The sequence below is a fragment of the Halichoerus grypus genome, chromosome 4 (assembly GCF_964656455.1).
Source record: "Halichoerus grypus chromosome 4, mHalGry1.hap1.1, whole genome shotgun sequence".
Lineage (NCBI taxonomy): Eukaryota > Metazoa > Chordata > Mammalia > Carnivora > Phocidae > Halichoerus > Halichoerus grypus.
In genome coordinates, this window is record NC_135715.1 from 67,663,931 (window position 1) to 67,686,229 (window position 22,299).

Here is a 22,299-nt window from a genome sequence, read left to right on the forward strand (position 1 = left end):
CACCTCCGTTCTATGTCAATTAGAAATAAATGTAGATTAACAAGTTTCTCTTTGAAAATGAAAATATTTCTCATAGCTCAGTCAGAAACTTTTGTGAGAACGAGATTAGGTTGGGGGCCCATGTCAGGGTACTCTGGACATTGTAGTGCATCTGCTGTGTTGCACCAAAGGGAAGTCAGAGCCCTCTGCAGTATTTTAAGGACTGTTGGCATGCTCTTAATTCTGCTTTCTTCTGTTGGGCAAAACTTAGAGAAGAGAGGGGCATCTGGGTTTCTAAGTTGGTTGGCTGTCCAGCTCTTGGTTTTGGCTCAGGTCATGATCTCAGGGTCCTAGAGTCAAGGCCCAAGTCCAGCTCCACGCTCTGCTTGGAGTCTGCTTATCCCTCTCCCTCTGCTCCTCCCCTGCACCTCTCTCTCTTTCTCTTTCTCTCTCGTTCTCTCTCAAATAAATAAATACAATCTTAAAAGAAGAACTTGGAGGAGCACCCGGGTGGCTCAGTCCGTTAAACATCTGCCTTCGGCTCAGGTCATGATCCCAGGGTCCTGGGATCGAGCCCCGCATCGGGCTCCCTGCTTGGCGAGAAGCCTGCTTCTCCCTCTCCTTCTGCTCCTCTCGCCTGCTTGTACTCTGTCTCTCTCTCTCTCTCTGTCAAATAAATAAATAAAATCTTTAAAAAAAAAAAAAAAGAAGAAGAAGAAAAAGAAAAACTTGGAGAAGAGAGGACTTTTATCCATGTTTGAGGATGTCATGATTTCAAGTGTTCAGATCTCCAGTCTTCATCTCTCAGAGGCAACATAGGGTAAATAAAAGCATGAGAATAAGAGTAAAAAACATTGCAGATTTGTCTTTCAGCTTCCCCACATAATAGCTGTGTAACCTCGGACAGGTTACTTAGCCTTTCTCAGACTCGATTTTCTCATCTGTAATTGTTTGTGTACTGATAGTTGGTTGTGCTGTTAAATGATAAGGTACAAAGAGCACCTAGTACATAGTAGGTGCTCGACAAATGTTAGTAACCTTCCCTTACTGTTTTATTAAATTTAGGAGTATATATTTATTCATCCATTCAGTCTTTCCTTCTATAGGTACCATTACTATGTATGTGCCTACTACTGTTGAAATCAAATACAACTCTTTATCAAATCATTTATTTATCAATATGTGTTATCTTTTCCACAAGATGCTTTAGCATTAAAAATAATAATTCCTCCTGAATTGTTCTGTAAAATAAATCAGTTACTTTATATTATTAAGTATTCATAGTTTGAGACTGTGTATAGTACCTATAAATAGGATGAAGAGTACATAAACCAAACCACCAGTTTGACAATGCAGCAGAAAACAAGTCTCACTGAAGCCTAACAAATTCAAACAGATATTGTTGGTAAACTCTTATTTTTATGTAGGATGTAATAGGATTATTTTATTATAAAAACTACTAGAAGAGATTATAGAATTGATCTTGTACCCACTGGGCACAAGCCCTCTAGAGAAATACATTGATTTGAGAACTTTTCAAAGGTCTTTATTAAGAGGTTCACAGGGGTGACTGGGTGGCTCAGTTGGTTAAGCATGACAGACTGCTGATTTTGGATCAGGTCATGATCTCAGGATCCTGGGATCAAGCCCAGCATCAGGCTCCATGCTCAGCGTGGAGTCTGCTTGGGGTTCTTTCTCTCCCTCCCTCTCTGCCCCTCCGCCTATTCAAGCGTGTGCGCTCTCTTTCTCTCTCTCTCTCAAATAAATAAATAAATCTGTTGTTTTAAAAAGATTTTACTTATTTGAGAGAGAGAGAGCGAGCACAAGCCAGGGGAAGGCCAGAGGGAGGAGAAGCAGACTCCCCGCTGAGTAGGGAGCCCGATGCAGGGCTCGATCCCAGGACCCTGAGATCATGACCCGAGCCAAAGGCAGATGCTTAACTGACTGAGCCACCCAGTGCCCCTAAAATAAATAAATAAATCTTAAAAAAAAAAGGTTCACAGATCTCCTCCAGGATTATGGTAGGAAAAGCTTTGTGTGATTGTCTACAGGGAAGTTCTTCTATAATTGTCATATTTTAGGACCAGAATTCTAATGATGGATTGATAAATACTGAATACCAAAATAGTCTGACAATCATACTTCTGTTCTCAAAAGCTAAATTGTGGTGAAAATGGGCATGAGGAAAAAGGCTAATTTAAAAATTAATTGTCCAGAGAATTTTCTCATGTTTATGATGTATTTTTAAGAACTCAAATTCTATGTATTTAAACTTGGTTAACAAGTACTAAATTAAACAGGAGAGTGTAAATAATGTCCTGAAAGCCATCAAAACTATCATTTTTGTGAGAATATTAAAGCTGGGCTTCTTAAGAAGTATCCATTTAATTATTATTGTTTTGATACCTTTTTGTGTTCCCCTAGGAGAGTTGGAGAAGTATATATGTATGTGTATTTTCTAATCCTGAAATCATGATACTGTAAGTCTATCTTGTTTACAGCTAAAGATAAAAATTTGATGCAAGCTGGTCTTGAATCAAGTTGATTTCCTTCTTTTGATTTTTACTATTTACGTCCTTCACACTCTTTGTAAATGTGGAGTTCTTTTTGTTGTTATTGTTTATATGTGGTTTTTAAAATAAATTTTAAAATTAATAGACTTTACAATTTAGTGCAGTTTTAGGTTTACAGAAAAACTGAGCATAAATTACAAAGCTTCCATATATTCCATCTCCCTCCTTCCCTGACCCTAACACTATTTCCCTTTTCATCAGCATCTTTTATTAGTGTGGTACATTTGTTACAATTGATGAGTCAGTAATAAAACATTAGTATTAATTGAAGTCCACAGCTTACATTAGAGTTCACTCTTTCTATTGTACATTCTGTGGATTTGACAAATGAGTAATGACATATATCTACCATTACAATATCATACAGAATAGTTTTACTGCCCTAAAAATCCCCTGTGCTTCGCCAATTCATCCATCTATCCCTTGCCCTGAATCCCTGGCAAGCACTGATCTTTCAATAGTCTCCATACTTTTTTCTTTTCCAGGGTGTTATATGGGTGGGATCATAAAGTATGCACATTGCTCAGATTGCCTTCTTTCATTTTGGCAAGATGTATGTAAGTTGTCTCTGTGTCTTTTTTTTTTTTTTTAAGAGAGAAAGGTGGGGAGAGGTAGAGGAAAAGGGAGAGAGAATTTTAAGCAGGCTCCAGGATGCAGGGCTCAATCTCATGACCTTGAGATCATGATAGGAGTCGAAATCAAGAGTCAGAAGCTTAATCAACTGAACCACCCAGGTGCCCCTTCACTGTGTCTTTTCATAGCTTGATAGTTTATTTCTTTTCTTTTCTTTTTTTTTTTTTTTTTTTTTTTGGATAGCTAATTTCTCTTCATCACTGAGTAATATTCCATTGTCTAGATGGGCCACAGCTTATTTATCCATTCACCTACCAAAGGATATCTTGTTTGCTTCCAAGTTTTGGCAATGAATAAAACTAAAATAAACATTTGCATGCAGGTATTTGTGTGGACTTAAGTTTTCAACTCATTTAGGTAAATACCAAGGAACACAATTGCAGGATTATATGGTAAGAGTATATTTTGTTTTGTAAGAAACCACCAAATTGTCTTCCAAAGTGGCTGCACCATTTTTCTTTCTCCTCAGCAATGCATGAGAGTTCCTATTACTCCACACCCTCACCAGCACTTGTGTTGTCAGTGTTTTAGATTTTAGCCATTCTAATAGGTATTTGGTAGTAACTCATTGTTGGTTTAATTGCAATTCCCTAATGACAGATAATGCTGAGCATCTTTTCATAGACTTAGGAAAATTTGCCATCTCTGTATCTTCTTTCATAAAGTATCTGCCCAGATTCTTTGCCCGTTTTCAATTGGGTTTTTGGTTTTCTTATTGTTGAATTTAAGAGTTCTTTGTATATGTGGGCTACCAGGCCTTTATCAGATATGTGTTTTGCAAAGATTGGGGGAGCTTATCTTTTCATTCTTTTAACAGTGTCTTTCACAGAGCAGAAGTTTTGAATTTGTAACTTACTTACCAATATTTTCTTTCATCAATTATGCTTTTGGTGTTATATCTAAAAGGTCATCGTCAAGGCCAAGGTCACCTAGATTGTCTCATATGTTATTTTCTAGGAGTTTTATAGTTTTGCATTTTAAATTTAGGTCTATGATCCTCCTTGAGTTAATATTTGTGAAAGGTATAAGGTCCATGTCTAAATTCAGTTTTTTGTACATGGATGTCCGGTTTTTCCAGCACCATTTGTTGAAAAGACGATCCATTCTCAATTGAATTACTTTTGTTCCTTCGTCAAAGATCAGCTAATTATATTTATGTGGGTCTATTTCTGCACTGTCTATTCAGGAGCTGATATTATTATCGATAACTCTGATTATTTACCAGCTCTTGCTTCATGACATTATTGGTTATAGATAATTCCCTTTATGTTTTTAGGGTAAAATTTACTAATAGGAAAATGCACAGATCCCTTCCCTTTTTAGTACCTGATGAGATTCTTGGGTTTTTTTAATGCAACAGTATGAAACAATTGATATTTTATGCTGTAATATTTATAACTAAGGTAAAACATTTTAGAGACTGAAAGCCTATCTTACTGTGAGCTACTTGTTTTGTAGACTAGAGGCTGTCACCACCACAATCACCACTGTCATGATCAAATATAACCTAGGTGGAATTGGTGTAGTTTAGTTTGAATCCAAGTTCTGTGTTGTACATGCTTGTAGTACTTTATGCAAATTATTTAATCAATAATCAGCTTCTGCAGTTAAAGAAATAGAAACAGTTACGCACAGCATTGTGGTGGATATCACATCAGTATTGTGATAGATTCTATGATAAAATATATTTGAAAGGGCTTTTTGTAAAATGTGAAATTTTAAAGAGATGCTGGGTATTGTTTTCATTGAATAGTAGGATTTTAAGGGACGATTTTAAAGATGAGTACATCTAGTTGCCATCAGACAGCTGATGTTTTTTTTTTTACTTCACTTCTTATTTTTTTTAATTTTATTACGTTATGTTAATCACCATACATTACATCATTAGTTTTTTTTTTTTTTTAAGATTTTTTTTTTTATTTCTTTATTTGAGAGAGAGAGAATGAGAGAGAAAGCACATGAGAGGGGGGAGGGTCAGAGGGAGAAGCAGACTCCCCGCCGAGCAGGGAGCCCGATGCGGGACTCGATCCAGGGACTCCAGGATCATGACCTGAGCCGAAGGCAGTCGCTTAACCAACTGAGCCACCCAGGCGCCCACATCATTAGTTTTTGATGTACTGTTCCATGATTCATTGTTTGCATATAACACCCAATGCTCCATTCAATACGTGCCCTCTTTAATACCCATCACCAGGCTAACCCATCCCCCCACCCGCCTCCCCTCTAGAACCCTCAGTTTGTTTCTCAGAGTCCATAGTCTCTCGTGGTTCATTTCCCCCTCTGATTTCCCCCCCTTCATTTTTCCCTTCCTACTATCTTCTTCTTTTTTTTAACATACAATGTATTATTTGTTTCAGAGGTACAGGTCTGTGATTCAGCAGTCTTACACAATTCATAGCGCTCACCATAGCACATACCCTCCCCATTGTCTATCACCCAGCCACCCCATCCCTCCCACCCCCCACCACTCCAGCAACCCTCAGTTTGTTTCCTGAGATTAAGAATTCCTCATATCAGTGAGATCATACGATACATGTCTTTCTCTGATTGACTTATTTCGCTCAGCATAATACCCTCCAGTTCCATCCACGTCATTGCAAATGGCAAGATTTCATTCCTTTTGATGGCTGCATAATATTCCATTGTATATATATACCACATCTTCTTTATCCATTCATTTGTCGATGGACATCTTGGCTCTTTCCATAGTTTGGCTATAGTGGACATTACAGCTGATGGTTTTAAACCAGCAATTAAAGCATTAAAATATTAAAATCACTAAGAATGCTTTCATAAGTGCCCTCCAGAGAAGAGGTTTCCACTGAATTCCATGAAACTATGTTGAAGTTTGTAACTCTGAGCCTATTATTGTATGTCTAATTTAAATCTCTCTCACTGTATTGTTTTTTACCCTATCTTTGGTGAAAAAATTCTAAATTCCTTTCAAAATTTGTTACTGTGAAGAATAACTTTTAAGGAATAGACCATCAGTACTGTGGATAACTGATACGTAGTTTTCATTTTTCTTAATGAGAGAATTAGCCAGTTGAGGGCAGCTTAATTGATTAGTTATCAACCATCAAAAGAGCAGCACCAACAATAATTCAAAATATTTGAAGTAAAAATAGCCAATTGGGGTAGAAACAATGTGTTCTCTTAACTGATCTAAGAGTATTAATCTACTGACGAGTTCATTAATTCATTCAATAAGGAGTTAAGACTCCGACTGAGCTAGATGCTGTGGAAGAATCAAAATACATTGGTCACAGACCTACTATCTCAAGCCACTGAAGGTCTCAGTCCCATATTGATTTCTTAGCACTATTAGCCCTATCCACATCGTTCTGCCTGAGCTGTGGCTGTCAAGGAGGGAGAGGGGCATTCCAGGGAGAAAGAACGGCATGTGCAAAAGCATAGCAGTTGAGGATGGGGTGCTGTGGCCTTCTCTGTATCTGTTTCCCCATCCCCCCAAATATAGGATTTTGGTCAGTCAGGGGAGGATGTCTGCTCATCTCTTTCAGATTTTGAGTTCAATGGTGGCACCACTGGCACAGTCATAAAGGAACAAGTGTATAAATTCCATTGCTCCAGAGCTCACTGGGCTGGCCAACTATTTGCTCAGCTGTAGTAAAGAAAGGATTGGCAATAGTATGAATCTAACACTAAGAAGAAATTGTAATAACTCAGTGAATAAAAACAGCTTTGGGGAGAACTTTCCAACTGTAAGCTTTCTACATTTTTCTTAACCCATAGACACATTTTATTTTTTTCCAAACAAAAAAAAAAAGAAGACAAGTGAGCATAGAAAATGTGAAAGCACTTTTGCAATCCATGAAGTGCTAAGTTAATTAAAATAATTGATATTGCTTATTGACTCAGGAAAAAAAGTAATGATTTTTCATTTTAAATCTAAATCTCTCGGGGTGCCTGGGTGGCTAAGTTGGTTGAGCAACTGCCTTGGGCTCAGGTCATGATCCTGGAGTCCTGGGATCGAGTCCTGCATTGGACTCCCTGCTCAGCAGGGAGTCTGCTTCTCCCTCTGACCCTCCCCCCTCTCTCAAATAAAATAAATAAAATCTTAAAAAAAAAATAAATCTAAATCTCTTCTTTTCTGAATGTTTCCACCACATAGTTTTATTGACCACTCAGTTTTTTTTGATTTGGATCCTAAGAATGAGCTGTATTTTAAAGAAATGACCAGACCTAGCTAAGATTTTTCTTGTAGAATTCCCTGCCTCCTCTGATTGAAAGCAGCAGGGAGAAGGTGGCAGTGGGATTAATTGCAAAAATCTTGGTGCCTACCTGAAATGAATTTGCTGGTTGTGTAGATTAGACGAGGAAGTTTGACAGCTAAACTCAAATTTATCCAATATGCTGAAATTTTGTTTGACAGTTGATTTTGAAAGATGTTATCAAAACATACATTAGTCCCATCTTTCAAAAACTGAGAGCAACTAAATCCTTGATATGATTTATGTGAAATGAATATTAGGGACTTCCAAAACTAAAACAAGACAAACTGCTAGTGTCAACCCACTACCCATATTTTCCAAACATTTTTGATAGCCTATCCCTATTAGTGAAACATTTAGAAATATATCCCCAACAGATATTAATGTGTTTATTTACATATTATGCCACTTATTACTAATTATTATATACAGTATAAAACAAGTACAAAAATAGAAATTTTTAAAATAGTGGAATTAAGGAGGAACTAAGTACTATTTTAAATGAATGGCTAATTTAGGGGCACCTGGGTGGCTCAGTTGGTTAAGCATCTGCCTTCAGTTCAGGTCATGATCCCAGGGTCCTGGGATCAAGCCCTTCCTTGGGCTCCCAGCTCAGCAGGGAGTTTGCTTCTCCCTCTGGCTCTCCTGCTCTTGCTTGCTTGCTGTCTCTCTCTCTCTCAAATAAATAAAAAAAATCTTTAAAAAATTTTTTTAAAATAAATGATTGGCCAATTTTGATGGTTGTATGCTATCATTAGCTAAGTGAACTTAGGAGTGAAATTCTTTGTTAATGATAATGGGTAAAAAGCCATCTTTAAGATGATCTTGAAAATTTCTAAAAATAGCTGGATTGGTTCTTGTAAGAACTAATAGGATGAATTTTATCCCTTAATGAAGTTGAGTTAGAGCTCCTAGCATCATAAGGAGCAGGGCCACTTAGACATTTTCTTGTTCACTTGTGCTTATCAGCGTTGTCTGCATTCGCTGGTTTCTCTACAGGATCCTTTTTATTCGCTTCTCCCTATGTGAAGTTTAATTAAGTTAAAACTAGGTAACGTAATGCACAAAGTCACTTGGCCAAGCACTGTGCTGAAATGGCCTGATGTGGTGGTAGGAAGCCAAGGTGAAAGGGAGATTGGGAACAAGTTGTATAGGCTGGTTCATTCTTGCCCCTATTACTATCCAAGCTTCCATTTCAAACAGAAGCGCTAAACAAGGGAAGACATCCATCAGAGGTTATACTGGAAGCCGGTATTTTTATAAACTACAGTGCAAAATTCCTATTCAGTATTTAATATATAAGATAATAAACATACAATAATCTCATTAAAAGTCATGTAAACATTCAACATGGCAATATATTCAGAGAGTAAACCTGAGATTTAATGGTGATTTTCATTTAAAAATAATTCCTCTAAATAATTATACTTCAGACATACTGTCTTAGGACCTTTGGGGGTTGTTTTTATATATTATAGGCAAATATTTATCTTTACAAAATATGTAGGTATATGTACCATCACTGTGAAAACAGTGGTTTTAGATCGAAAATGTAATAATATGTGCTAGTTGGGTCTGCATCCCTAAGTAAATAACTCTATCAAGTTTAGAAACGTGTCTCTACTATAGTTTGTCCCTTTTTCTTTCATTACTTTTCCATATCTTTAAGTAGAGTCGAAATAATCTTTTTTGATTGAAAGTTTGAAAGTACCTAAAATCTGATAAATATCAGAAGTGGTTCTTTGATGTCAAAATCTCCTGGATAAAAATGAGGCCAATGTCCTCTCTCTGGGATGATCTGTGCTTTCACCTATTACGTTCTGTCGCAGAGTAAAAACTTTGCCTTTTTTCCATATTTCATATCAATGTAACAAACTTGCCGGCATTTTGGAAAGATAATATTTACTACTGGAGAAGCACTTGCTTTTTATGGTGCTTTCACTAATTATAGTTTTCTGCTGTGTACTCAGTGAAGCAAGACTCCGCATCATGTCCTTCACGCACCAGCCCTCATGCCTCTCATCCAGGGCTCCCCAAGCTTCTCCCATTTGGCAGGCAACCTTCATGATTTTTGTCACATCACTGTACCAGCTGTACTATTAATTCACTTAATATTTTTAAGGACAGCTTTTTTTTTTTAACTTAATTAGAACCTCAGCTAATTACTCTGATCACAGTTGTATGAGTGCTCTTTTTTTCTAATGCATTATATACATACATATACAAATGTTGTTCTTGCCCACAAGTTTTATCTACAATACACTTTGGGAAACAGGTGGCTGAAAGCAGGGCCCCAGGACGCTGGTGGTAAGATAATAAAGGTAAAGCCAGGCCAAGAGGGTGCCCTGCATCTAGATATTTTCTCAATCCAGTTTGCCCAATTGAACTCATAAAGAAACAATGTATTTCAGTTAAAACATTTGATATTCTTATGAGATACCACTCAGAGATTATCTGCCTTTGCTCCCTCAAACATCTCCCAGAATACCTGTTTACTTTAAATAACATGCTCAACAAAACTTTAACATCTGTCACCATAATACAACCTAATTGTTATTGGAGGTGTGTGGTGACTTTTAGGAAAATTAAGATTTTTGCATATACAAGTACACCCAGATTTTCAGCCATTAGGATTCCTAATCTTATGGGGATTTCAACAATGTTTTACATATTTTATAATGGGATGAATACTCATGTGTTTTCCCTTTAAGAGCTCAGGGCAAAATTGGGCTTAACCTGCATTTGCTGAAATAAAATTGCTATTCCTAAGTAGCGTTAGTTCATATACGTGCTGTTTTGTTTATTCACCTCAGGATGAACTAAATATAGGATGCATGATTATAATGTAATGTGACATATTTCCGTTTGCCACACATAAAAATGAATCTCATTACTTGATATCTTTGCCTTTTACAAAATAAGGTCACTCCATTCAAAGGTTTTACAAAGTAGGTGGGGGCGGCAAACTAATAAATATGAACCAATAAATGAAAAATTAAGTGCAACCTATTTAATTGTGTAAATGGTGTACAATTCCATGAAACTCAATTTATTTCACATTGGTTGAAAAGTCAATATTACAATTCTTTTATCTTGTTGGTTTTCTTTCTCACATAAAAATTCTACAAAGGTTATAGTTTATATTTTTTGTAGCTGTTTGATAAATGTTACATAAAGTCATTCTAGGCTCAGATCCCTTCAGATTTTTTTCTGTTATACCTCTGCAGGGCATTCGAACCAGGAAGCAATCAAGTAGGAAACAGATCAAGAGGCAAAAGTTTTGATTTAATTTGATATTATCTTTGAAAAAGAGGCTGAAATTGCTAATCTGAATAGATATTTTGTGCATATGACTTGTATTGTATTGTAGAATAATAAAAAGAAAAAATCCTTATGAAAATACATAAGAAAAATGTGAAAAATAAAGACAATTATATCTCAAGGTATTATTATTTTTCTGGTAACTCTTTAAACAAGGTATTTTCTTTGCAACTCTTAAACTTTTTAAATACAGGTTATTTATTCAATAGAATACATTGACCAGTAAGCCCTCTTTAGGGCTTATTATGTATATAAAGCATCAATACAGTGGTGTATTGACCTCATAGACATTTGTTTAAAAAAGATCTGTAAATAAATACGTTGACATATATGATGTCAGATACTTAACTAAGGCACACATTTTCCAGGGACTTCTAACCTTTATGTGACTCCAAATGGTAACATTTTTTTTCTTTATGGATAGAGATTGTACTTACAGTTTATGAGCTGAGATGTTTTCTTATGTAAATGCATTACCCAGTCTAGATTATTCTTGTAATTAGGCAGGAATCCCAATACCCCCACTTTTCACTATTAGGACCTAAAGGAATACAGTATAACTTGGGAAAGAGAGCAGAGGCCACAGAGCCAGGATTCTTTGTCGTAATAATGTAGAAATGGGATGTATGTCCCAGGTCATTTAACATGTTACAGCTTATATTTATAAAATAGTATAGAAGGTATTTAGAAAAGTACTTTGTAACCCAGAGCCATCTGAAAAAGTTGTATTATATGAAAGAAACTCTAGTACCCAAAAAGAGAAAGTAGGAACAATTAACAATTGAAGATGAGGATGTTACTCTGCAGGCAGTAGGGGAGAGAGAGAGAGACAGACAGAGAGAGAGACTTAGCACCCTGCTTGCTTATTTGAAGAAATATACAGTTCTTTATCTCTGTTTTGCTGTGCAATTCAATTAATATTTACTAGGCTTTGATGTTTCCCAGTAAGCTGCTAACGTCAGGTCCTCGGAACATTGGTCTAATAACCACCCCCCTCGTTATTTTCTTTCTCAACCATGCTTACAGTGAGTTTTTCTCCGTATTTCCCCTGTTCTTAGAGCCTATAGGGCCTTATTCCTGGAAGAGGAATATTTCCAGGTCCACTTAAATCTTCTCCTTCTCACAGCATCCAGTCATATTGCAGAAGGTGAGCAGGTTAGTTCTATGGCTGGCAGGCACCTGCTATCGACCAGACCACATCTCGTTTCTGAACTCCTGCATAGCATCCTCATCTCTTGGAAGGAGGGAAAAAGGTAAAAGAGCCCACTGCCCACATTAGAACCCATTCGTGTCTTGTGGAGACCTGGTGGACTTGAACAGAATCATTACTGGCAGCGGTGGGTGAGAGTGTGGCCTTGCAGCTACCCAAGCCCCTCTGAGTCCTAGCATTGGGTATTTGGGTTATGTAACCAGTATATGACGGAAGGTCTGCAGAAAAATACAGGTACTACAAACAACTACCACACTTAATTTTTAACTATCTACACATTAGATATTTCTCATTTAATCTCAAAAGGAAAATAACCTTAAGGTAAGTTGAATTCGCGGTTCATTTTGTGAGGAGTTTCTCACCTGGGTGATTAGGACAGAATGTGAATTATAATGGCTGAACCAACCAAAAATGAAGATAATTCTAGTCATTCTCTAATGCATAAAACTCATCAGAATGGAATCTCAACTCTTCAGAAAGAAGCAGATGTCTTCTCCTGATGTATCTGCTAAATGCCCAGAAACTTCAAAATGTGCCCAGAAGGAGCTATCTGACACCAGCCTGAGAATTCCTGCCAATCCATGGGAGCTGGGATCTCTACCAAAGGATTCCTCCTTAGGAGGAGGAGCTCCCGGAGCAAGGAGCAAGGTGCAGCACAATGGCTCCAACTCTCAGGATGCCTGGGGGTATGAGCGTCATGAGTGATACAAAAGAGACAAGTCGTGGCAGCACATCATTTACCACCTTAGGAGCAGTAGAAGATGATCTTTATATGTCCTCCCTTGATAGCCATGTCTTTCTACACATCTACCAGTCAGAGCTGCCGAGGAAAATCCAAAACAAATCCCAGCACGTTTCTTTCCAACCATGACTGTATAACCCTAGCTGCCGCAGTGAACTCAGGATATGTGAGGTGACTGCCACCTCATTGAAGAGTCCCCAGAGAGGAAGGGAGCTGGGGGTTATGTTTTCCCACAGCTGCCCCCTGTGAAACTTGTAAAGGAACCCCAGTCAGGAGCTTTCCCCCAAAGTAAGAAAGATTTACATCATGAAGAGAGTTTCAGTGAATGTTTTGGGAGCATGCTAGGTAAGGACAAAAGTGAACAAAAGAGCAATCCATCTAGTGATGAGTAGTTATCTAATGACAGGAAGATTACTACAAATGTTTGAAGGACGGCTCCTCCACCTTCCCAGTTTAAATACATTGTAATACTTTTGTCAAGAAAAGTGAAGGGAAGAAAGATTATTAGTAAGGTTTTATGTGGGGGTAAAATTGGTAACATAAATTATAAAGTTTAAATCACCTATTCATATTTCAAGCATCGATGGTATTACCATCCAACTGACAGAAAAGTCAAATCCCCAAGTAATCTAACATGCTTGAGAACTACTCCAGTAGCTGGGATTTTAGAGGTCGTGGCTTCCTTCCTACGCTTTTTTTTTTTTTAAGGTTTTATTTATTTATAGAGAGAGAGAAAACACGAGTTGGGGGAGGGGCAGAGGGAAAGGGAGAAGCAGATTCCCTGCTGAGCAGGAGCTCAGTCCCAGTCCTGGGATCTTATCTGAGCGGAAGTCAGACACTTAGACCAAGCCACCCAGGCGCCCCTGTCCCGTGCTCTTTCACAGATCCCTTTACTGATGCACAGTGCCAGAGGGAAGCCTAGCTTCCAAAGAGACACTGAAACAGAATATTCATGACTCTAAACTTGTGCTTAGAAATAGCCACATGCTGATTTCTTCTCTGAATAGCAGTTTTTATTTATTTTAAGTTTCATTTTTTTATTTTTTATTTCAATTCCAGTATAGTTAACATACAGTGTTATATTTCAGGTGTACAATATAGTGATTCAACACTTCCAGACATCACCTGGTGCTCATCATGACAAATGCCCTCCTTAATCCCCATCACCTATTTCCCCCTATTTCCACCTATTTCATCCACTCAGCTCCCCTCTGGTAACCACCAGTGTGTTCTCTATAGTTAGGAGTCTTGTTTCTTGGTTTATCTCTCTCTTTTCTCTCTCTTTTTCTTTGTGGATAGCAATTTTTTTACACAAACAAGCAGCACTCTCTTTATCTGTTTTATCTGTATCTTAACCTGTTGACCAAAAGGAAAATTAATATTTGTCTGAAAGTTTAGTTAATAATTTACTCTGTTGCCATTTCATCATGACCAAAATAAATACAGTACAAAAATAATCTGTATAATTTATACTATATATTATAGTTTGAAAGTCAAATAATGCAAATCAATTACAATTTAAATTCATAATGAATTACTTGTGTAATTATTGTTTCCTTACTGATGCAGGTTTTTTTAACCTTTCTTCCAGTTGAGATGTCACCTCTACATGCTGAAGCTAACTTTCTGTTCACTTTTTCCTCATTTAATGCCTTTTTCTTTTAACTTCATGTCTAATTATTATATAAAATCATTAAATCTTTAAAATTTCCTCAAAACCATTCCCATAATTAAACTAGACGCTCCCTTTTTTAAAGATTTATTTACTTACTAGAGAGAGATAGAGAGAGCACAAGCAGGGGGAGGGACAGAGGGAGAGAGAGAAAGAGAAGCAGACTCCTCTCTGAGCAGGGGAGCCCTCTTAGGGACTCCATGTGGGGCTCCATCTCAGGACCCTAAGATCATCACCTGAGCCAAAACCAAGCTTAACTGACTGAGCCACCCAGGCACCCCTAGACTCTCCTTTAATTACAAGTAAGTTATCTATTTGGAACATTTAGCCCAGGCAATGGGTTTAGAGAAGGCTTTCCAGAGATGTTTTTCCCCTATTAATTTACATAAGCTCTTGGTATCATGACATTTACATATATTTACAACTCATATTTAATATTGCCAAACTGCTCATCAAAGTATCAGACCATTTTACACTTTTAACAGAGAGAGGTAAATAGGAAGTAGCACTGAAGTTTACATTGCCCTTCTTGCTTTTTGACAAAGAATAACACTGATATATATAAGATTGGTTGGTGGATGCAGGATTTGATTTTTTTAAACTATCGATTTAACAGACTGTGTATGTAAATTAACATTCTCCCCTCCTTCATATGTAGATTTTCTAGACCAAATGCCATATAAACTTGACCTTTATGCTATTTGCAATCAGTTAAATCAGAATGACTAGTCTGCCCAATGAGAAATTCTCATATCTGTCCTCTCCTACACTGTTATATTTGTGATTTCTTTTAGGGGAGTAATGGTTATTGGTTGTTAATAAAAATTATAAGGCAGACCTATAGGAAAACTCAATTATTTAGCTTAATATATCATTAGAATAATTCTGTCCAAAAATAAAGCTCAAATACGTTTCTTATTCAGTTTATTCTGAATTTTGGTGGTATATGCAATCCTACTATAACTAGGGAACACCTCATCACTAAATGGGTTGTGTATGTGTTGTATCTGTATACCCATAATCAAATAAATCTTTCTGAAATGTAGGTTAAAAAATCTCCCTTGGATAAATATACAGGTACATGTAAATTCTGCAGTTTATGTTTAGGCCTTATAAATATAGCAAATAGACAACCTTATACATTTATTGCACTCACTTTAATCCAGTCATTCATATCTGGGACTTTCTGATAAATTCCACAACCTGAGAAACTAATTCTTATTCAGTTATTTGGTGCCTGGTGGCAGAGAGCAGCTTTGTGCCGACAGATGACACCACAGCACAGAAGCTGGATTGGATCACAAATGAAATTAAATTGATCGATTACTTCTGGTACTATACTATTTCTGTTAAATGTTCGCTATCTCGAGGACAGAAATATTTAAGAAAAGTTTCAGAGCTCTTCTTTCCAGCATTTTATTAATGAACAATTGCCAGAGGAGTGTGCTAATCACCTTCCAGAACTTGACAGAAGTCATTAGACCTTGGTGAGCTACGTAATGGTTTCCCTGCCATTGCAGGGAATCACCCCAGGTGATTCATAACCTGTTTGCTACCTCTCCACAAGCCTGAGCTGCCTCTCTTTGTCTTTATCTTTATTTACTGTAAGTACCAAAGCAAACAGCAGGAGTCCCAGAGAAACACTCATCATGATAAGAGTTCATAGTGTAGGTGACTAGGAACAACTGCCCAGGACTAATGCTTATAAGTTAATAACGTTCATTCAGCATAGCAAATTTAGTGTCTCAGTTGTTTTCTCCCGGACACCTCATCCTTTAAAATATACTAACTATTCATTTAAATAGTGACCCCAAAATATCCCTAAATACTAGTATCTTTCCTAAAGAAGAAATGTAAACCCATAAATACATTTTGACATTTTACTAGTAATTAGTGACATATGACCCCCTTTACATACAGACTTCTAAGAGAAGCATCAGTGATTTTAAGAGGGGGGACATCAGTCACAAGAGGCACATGAGGCACTTTGACCCAGTATTTTAAAACCGGGGATGTTCTGACCATGTTTATAATTACAAGTGTTTCAATAAAAAGCATACTGACATTAATGAAAAAAATATTCCAGAGCAAATTTCATTAATCTAATTTTTAACCAATAAATCCAATCTCTACACAAAGTTATTGCACCATTTTCCTTTTTTGTCATTTTCCTTTTTATTTTTCTGAAATGGTCCATTACTATCACTTTCCTATATAAATTACATGAAGATTTGATTCCCAGAATAGTTTTTGTCCATAGTAAGTTTTCTCAATTATAGATTCACCACTGTAAATTTGTTCTTTTGGCCATTATTTCTATGAAATTCCATTTTCTATGATCTAAATATTACCAAGGTTTGATTTTTCTGTTGATTTATGGTCTGCAACAGATTCTGCCTTGTGCAGTCTCAGCTGCTGTCAGTTATATTTTGTTTATTATTTGTACTGAGATCCAATTTTCCCTGGGTCACTAATAGCTATTTCACAAAAATGCCATCATTCTTCACCTCGCTCTCCAGTTAAAATTAAGCTATTGTCAGTTTTATTTTGTGTTTGTATTCTTATCAGAATATTTGTTAGGTATTTTATAAAAAGTTGGGTTTTTGTATTTTTTTGTTGGAGCAATGAGTACAGTGATGGGTGTAGATACCAGGCAGGGTGGAACTGCTTCAGCAATATACAGTTAAACCATGACCAAGAGAAGCTTAAAGAAAGTATGAGAGAAAAGCCGATGAGTGCAGTAAAGTGGAAGAATTGCACTGTGAGAATACTGGAAGGGCATGCAGTGTCTTGCTTAAGATGTAGAGGAATAAGAAACCACTGAACAATTAGAGTAGACAACTGAGAAGAAGCTGAAAACAACTAAAGCCAAAATACAGAATTATTTAGTGTACATGCTAGAACCTATACAATATGGTAGGTGATAACAGAATTACTCTAAGCTCAATAAAATAAGAAGCAGACCAGGAAAGGATGGAATTTGGACACAACAAAGACTACCTAGTAATAGGTAGTACCCGAGGGTGGTGGACCCTCCTACCACCTAATTCAATAAAAGACTTCCATTTGGGAATCAGGGGGTCTCTGACCTGGTAGATTTCTCATTTCTCCGAGGTTACCTTGACTAATAGTTTTCAAGAATTGAATGAAAGGGGAAATTCTTTGCTTATCCAATGTCTTCACAAATTCCAGAAACTGTGCCAACAGTTGGACTTGCACAGAAAACCAGACATTGTCTCTGAGTCCAGGCAGTTAGAGAAGATGAGGAGGCATAAATATCGTGGTACATTCCATAACAGATATAGGGACAAGTGCTTTAAAAGCACAGAAGGAGAAAGTAATTCATTTGGCTTGGGAAAGCCTTCCAAAGCAGGTGGCATTGATTTGGGCTTTGAAGGATGAAGAAATGGGAAAATACTTATTAGGTAGAGAAGAAAAGAGACGAGAAGAGCTGTTGGTTGATGTCAGTGACAATAATGATGCCCATCTATGACATATTCTTTTGATCCTTTTAGAGACAGAGTCCTGGGCCGAGCGAGAAACTTGCATGAGCCTATGTGTTCATGTTCTCTCCATTCCTGGGTTAGGAGGCCCAAGTCATTCTTTTTAAAGTCACCAAGTAGTTACATACTTTGTCAAAATACACCTTTTAAAAATCTTTTTAAGAATTATGACCAAAAGTAACAAAGGTAATTTAATTTTTTTTTTCAGTAAACCACAGTGAAATAACCCTTAGCAATATCTTACCACATTTATTCTTTACAGCTCCTGCAACAGCTTATGCTCAATATAATTTTGCCTTGGTGACAAGTGTTTCCTTGGCTTTTTTTTTTTTTCTTCTCAACTCCCAACTATCATGCTAGGAAATCCTCTAAAATTTATATAATTTTACTTATAGTTATAAATTGATATTTTTTAAAAGAATTTTTATTTATTTATTTGTGTGAGAGAGAGAGAGAGAGAGAGCATTAGCAGGTGGAGCGGCAGAGGGAGAAGCAGACTCTCCGCTGAGCAGGGAGCCTGAGTGGGACTTGATCCCAGGACTCTGGGATCATGACCCGAGATGAAGGCAGACACTTAACCAACTAAGCCACCCACACGCCTCATAAGTTGATATTTTAATCTTATTATATAGCATACTTATAAAACATGGTATCATTTTTTTAAATGAACCAATTTAGGTAAGTTTGTTCTTTTACTCATAAAATTAACATTGTTTTGCTATCTACATAGTTTCTTTACTCAACAAACAAATATTAATAATTTAGTTCTCCTGGATGGATAAGATGAGATCCTTGGGCCTTGGAGAGTTTAGTGGTGCATATTTTAAAGTGTTCCTAATTAATAAGCGTGTGAAATTAAAAGTATATATAAAAAAGTATATATAAAAATATATATATTATATATATATATATATAAAGTATATATAAAGTACTATATAATTTCAGAATAAAAAGAGACATTATTTTTTTGTGGAGAATCTAGGAAGACTTCATGGAGGAAGTACCATTTGACCCAGGCCTAAGTGTTGGACAGACATTGGACATGTGGGAATGGAAGAAGGTTATTCTAGGTAAAGAGAAAAATATAAGCAAGGCCATATAAGTGAAGAGATGTAGGCAGCCATGTTGAAGAATAGAGGTCAGAGTCACTCGAGGGCAAGGTCATGAAAAATATTATGGATGATATTTAAAACTTCTCAGTTTTAAAAAAAAGCAGGAAGGAAGTAGCTAAAATTAATGTGAAGATTTGAGTTTCCAAATTTGAATATTTTATCTTCAAAAATTACCACTTACATGCATTAACCACCAAATTTACACTGGCTCTAGGTATCATAGGAGAAGAAAACACGGAAATGAAGTCCAGAAGCAAGTAACATTCAATTATCCTCAGAGAGCAATAGAAATGTGATCTCAGCTATGGAATAGTTTGAAAAATTTGAAGTGAGATGTTAAGCTGCTAAAGTAGAAAAAGATGACCATTTCTTTCAGACTGACTGAGAAAACTGAAAGCCAAAATGTGTTATCCTTCGATTTGTGGCTGTGGTTTAAACAGAAAGAAACAACAGAGCATTAGTCACATTATGTGGTACAATAATGGCCCCCAGGTGCAGTAATTATCAAAAAATGATGACACTTTTGGAATTGTTAGACTAATGCTGTAAATCATCTCTGTCTTATACAAAAAAGCATTACAGGATGATATTTTGATGCTTTTGGACTGCAAGGGATAAGAAGGTAGCTCTGAAAAGCAACTAATTTAGAAAGATTTAAACTGAAGAGCGGTCTTAAGTTTCATGGCTATTCATGGTATTAAACTGGATACATTGGCAGAAGGCAGTACAGAATTTCAGTCAGGTACACTGGCACAGATCTCTTAAATCCAATTTGTAATACCCATCTAATGTCACTCACAAAGACATTTTAAAAAGACAAGAAATGTAATGGAGGAAAAGAAACATGTCTAAGTAATGTAATTTAAAAATAACAAGATAGAGTATTTCTAGCAGTCACAGGGATTACACACAGAGGCTATCGGGGGGAAAATCTCTTCAATTTGGAAATAAACAGTACTTGTAAAATGAACAGAATAAGAGGATTCAAGTAAATAATTTTTATCAGTGTGACAAAAAACGTCCAGGTCTTTTTAAACTTTAAAAGTTTAAGTTTAAGATTTTAAACTTTAAGTTTAAGATTTTAAACTCTAGAATGACTCCTATAGCCCATTTTTTTTCCTTTTTCCTCTTTTTCATTTTTAGAACTAAATTCACAACATTCAGGATTTCAGCTTCATGCAAAGCTAACATCTATATGTTAGAAATCCAGACCCAAAAAAAAAAAAATCCTTTTAAGTTTATTTGTATTAATTACTTACAAGCTTATGGACTTTACAGCAAGGAACTGGAAAAAGTAATGGAGGTAGCATAGAAATAAAAGATTCTTAAACATATTTTAATGTAGCAGTGGCAACAGTAGCCTCCAAGAGAACTGACACTTCCTAAAAGTTTATTAATACTTACACTCAAGGCATTAAGAAAAATATGCTATCAGTACAAAGAATGTAAGTCTGTTGAGCTGTTGTCAACAGTTTGCAGATTAGGTATGGAAAGATCTTAACCGAAACACAAGATTGCATTTAATTGTGTGGGGCTTTATTTGAAGGGCCCTGATTTTGTGTCTGCAGATCCTTTCAGTTTAATCAAAGCATAACAATACAAGCTAAAACTTACCTGATAATGTTGCTGATTCTGAAATATATATATAAATATATCTATTTGTATTTATTTAAATATATATATATATTTAAGTTAAAGATGTCCAATGAGGTATTTTAAGAATTTTTTTAAATGGTGGATAGCTTGTGTGCTTACAAATGGATTCTTTAGTTACATATTCACAAAGGTGATTGGTTCTCTCTGGGATGCTACTGCCAAGACCTATTCAATTTTATTTGGCAACAATTTTTGTGACACGTGAAATGACCTCTTTATTGTGACCAGGGGTCTGCAGGATTGTTATGTTCACTCCTTTCATATTTTGGGGTGGCATTTTCCATATTTTTTGCCACCCTAGATTTTGTGGAAAGGGGAAAACAAACAAAAAAAACCCAGGCCTTTCTTCTTCCGAAGGCTAATCTTCTTTCCTTTAAAATAATTTCCCCTGTGTCCTTAAGATACTATGCTTTGAAAATCTATAGAGGGACTGTTTTGGCCATTAAAAAAAGTTTACACCAGGGCGCCTGGGTGGCTCAGTCGGTTAAACGTCCCACTTTTGATTTCAGCTCAAGTAATGATCTCAGGGTCTGAGATCCAGCCCCGTGTTGGGAATCCATGCTGGGCATGGAGCCTGCTAAAGATTCTCTCCCTCTGCCCCTCTCACCCCCATTCATGCACTGTCTCTCTCTTAAAAAAAAAAAAAAGGCCTACACTAAGACCTATGAATTTGAATTTAAGTTTCCAAACCAAATTAAAGTTCTGTTAGAGAAAAAAAATTGTTAAAAGTTGTAGTGTAGCTGTGTGGACAGATAAGTAAGGAAACATATACTATTCTTAGGATATCAGCTATAATGCTGGTTAACTTTCTTATTTTATATTGAGCTTCCAGAACCTGAAAATAATATCTACATGTCTTAGCCAGCTCAGGCTGATGTAACAAAATACCATAGACTGGGTGGTTTAAACAACAGACATTGATTTCTCACAGTTCTGGAGTCTGTAAAGTCCAAGACCAAGGCTCCATCAGGTTCAGTGTTTGGTGAGGGCTCTCTTCCCGGCTCATAAATGGCTGTCTTCTGGCTATATCTTTATAAGACGGAGAGAAGCAGCTCTGGGGTCTTTTCATCTTCTAATAAGGGCACTAATCCCATCATGGGGGCTCCACCCTCATGACCTCATCTAAACCTAATTACCTCCGAAAGGCCTCACCTCTGAATACAGTGGAGGTTTAGAGCTTCAACATATGATTTTTGGGGAGGACACAAACATTCAGTTCATAACACCAAATACATGATATTTTGAGGTACCTTCTCTATTCTCTAACTTTATTATATTCTAATTGTATTCAAATTCTTTCAAAGCTGAGATGTATCTGAATTTCATGTTTTGTGCTTAAATGGAACTTCTTTTAGTTGAAAAAAAACAGGTGGTACTTTTGGAATAAAACAACATTATAAAGAAATATTATAAGTAAATGTATTAGGTTAATATAATTCTCTAAGAGTATTAGACTTCAAAACCATTTTCAAACCTCTTTTCTAGTTTGTGAACATAGAGAAAATGAAGAAACTCAATAGTCTTTCAAATCACCTAAAAAGATTGTTTTCTGGGAAACAGAAAATTTAAATGACAAATCTATCATGTTATAAACATGCTTATCAGATGCCTAGAAACATAAAGTTAAAAAGTCACCTATTATTATATTTAACATTTTATTGTTTTT

The 22,299-nt window shown here is 36.3% G+C and overlaps 1 protein-coding gene across 5 annotated transcripts in view; it reads left to right on the plus strand.

Annotated features, from left to right (window-relative positions):
• STARD13 (StAR related lipid transfer domain containing 13) overlaps positions 1-22,299 on the plus strand; it is a 508,432-nt gene that overhangs the window by 83,969 nt on the left and 402,164 nt on the right. Inside the window, exon 2 of one of the 5 annotated variants that reach the window (XM_078070466.1) lies at positions 11,865-11,991. The exons of the other annotated variants lie outside the window; for them this stretch is intronic. The gene's annotated coding sequence lies outside the window, so the exon portion shown is untranslated. The remainder of the gene's footprint in view (positions 1-11,864; positions 11,992-22,299) is intronic. 5 annotated transcript variants of the gene reach the window in all.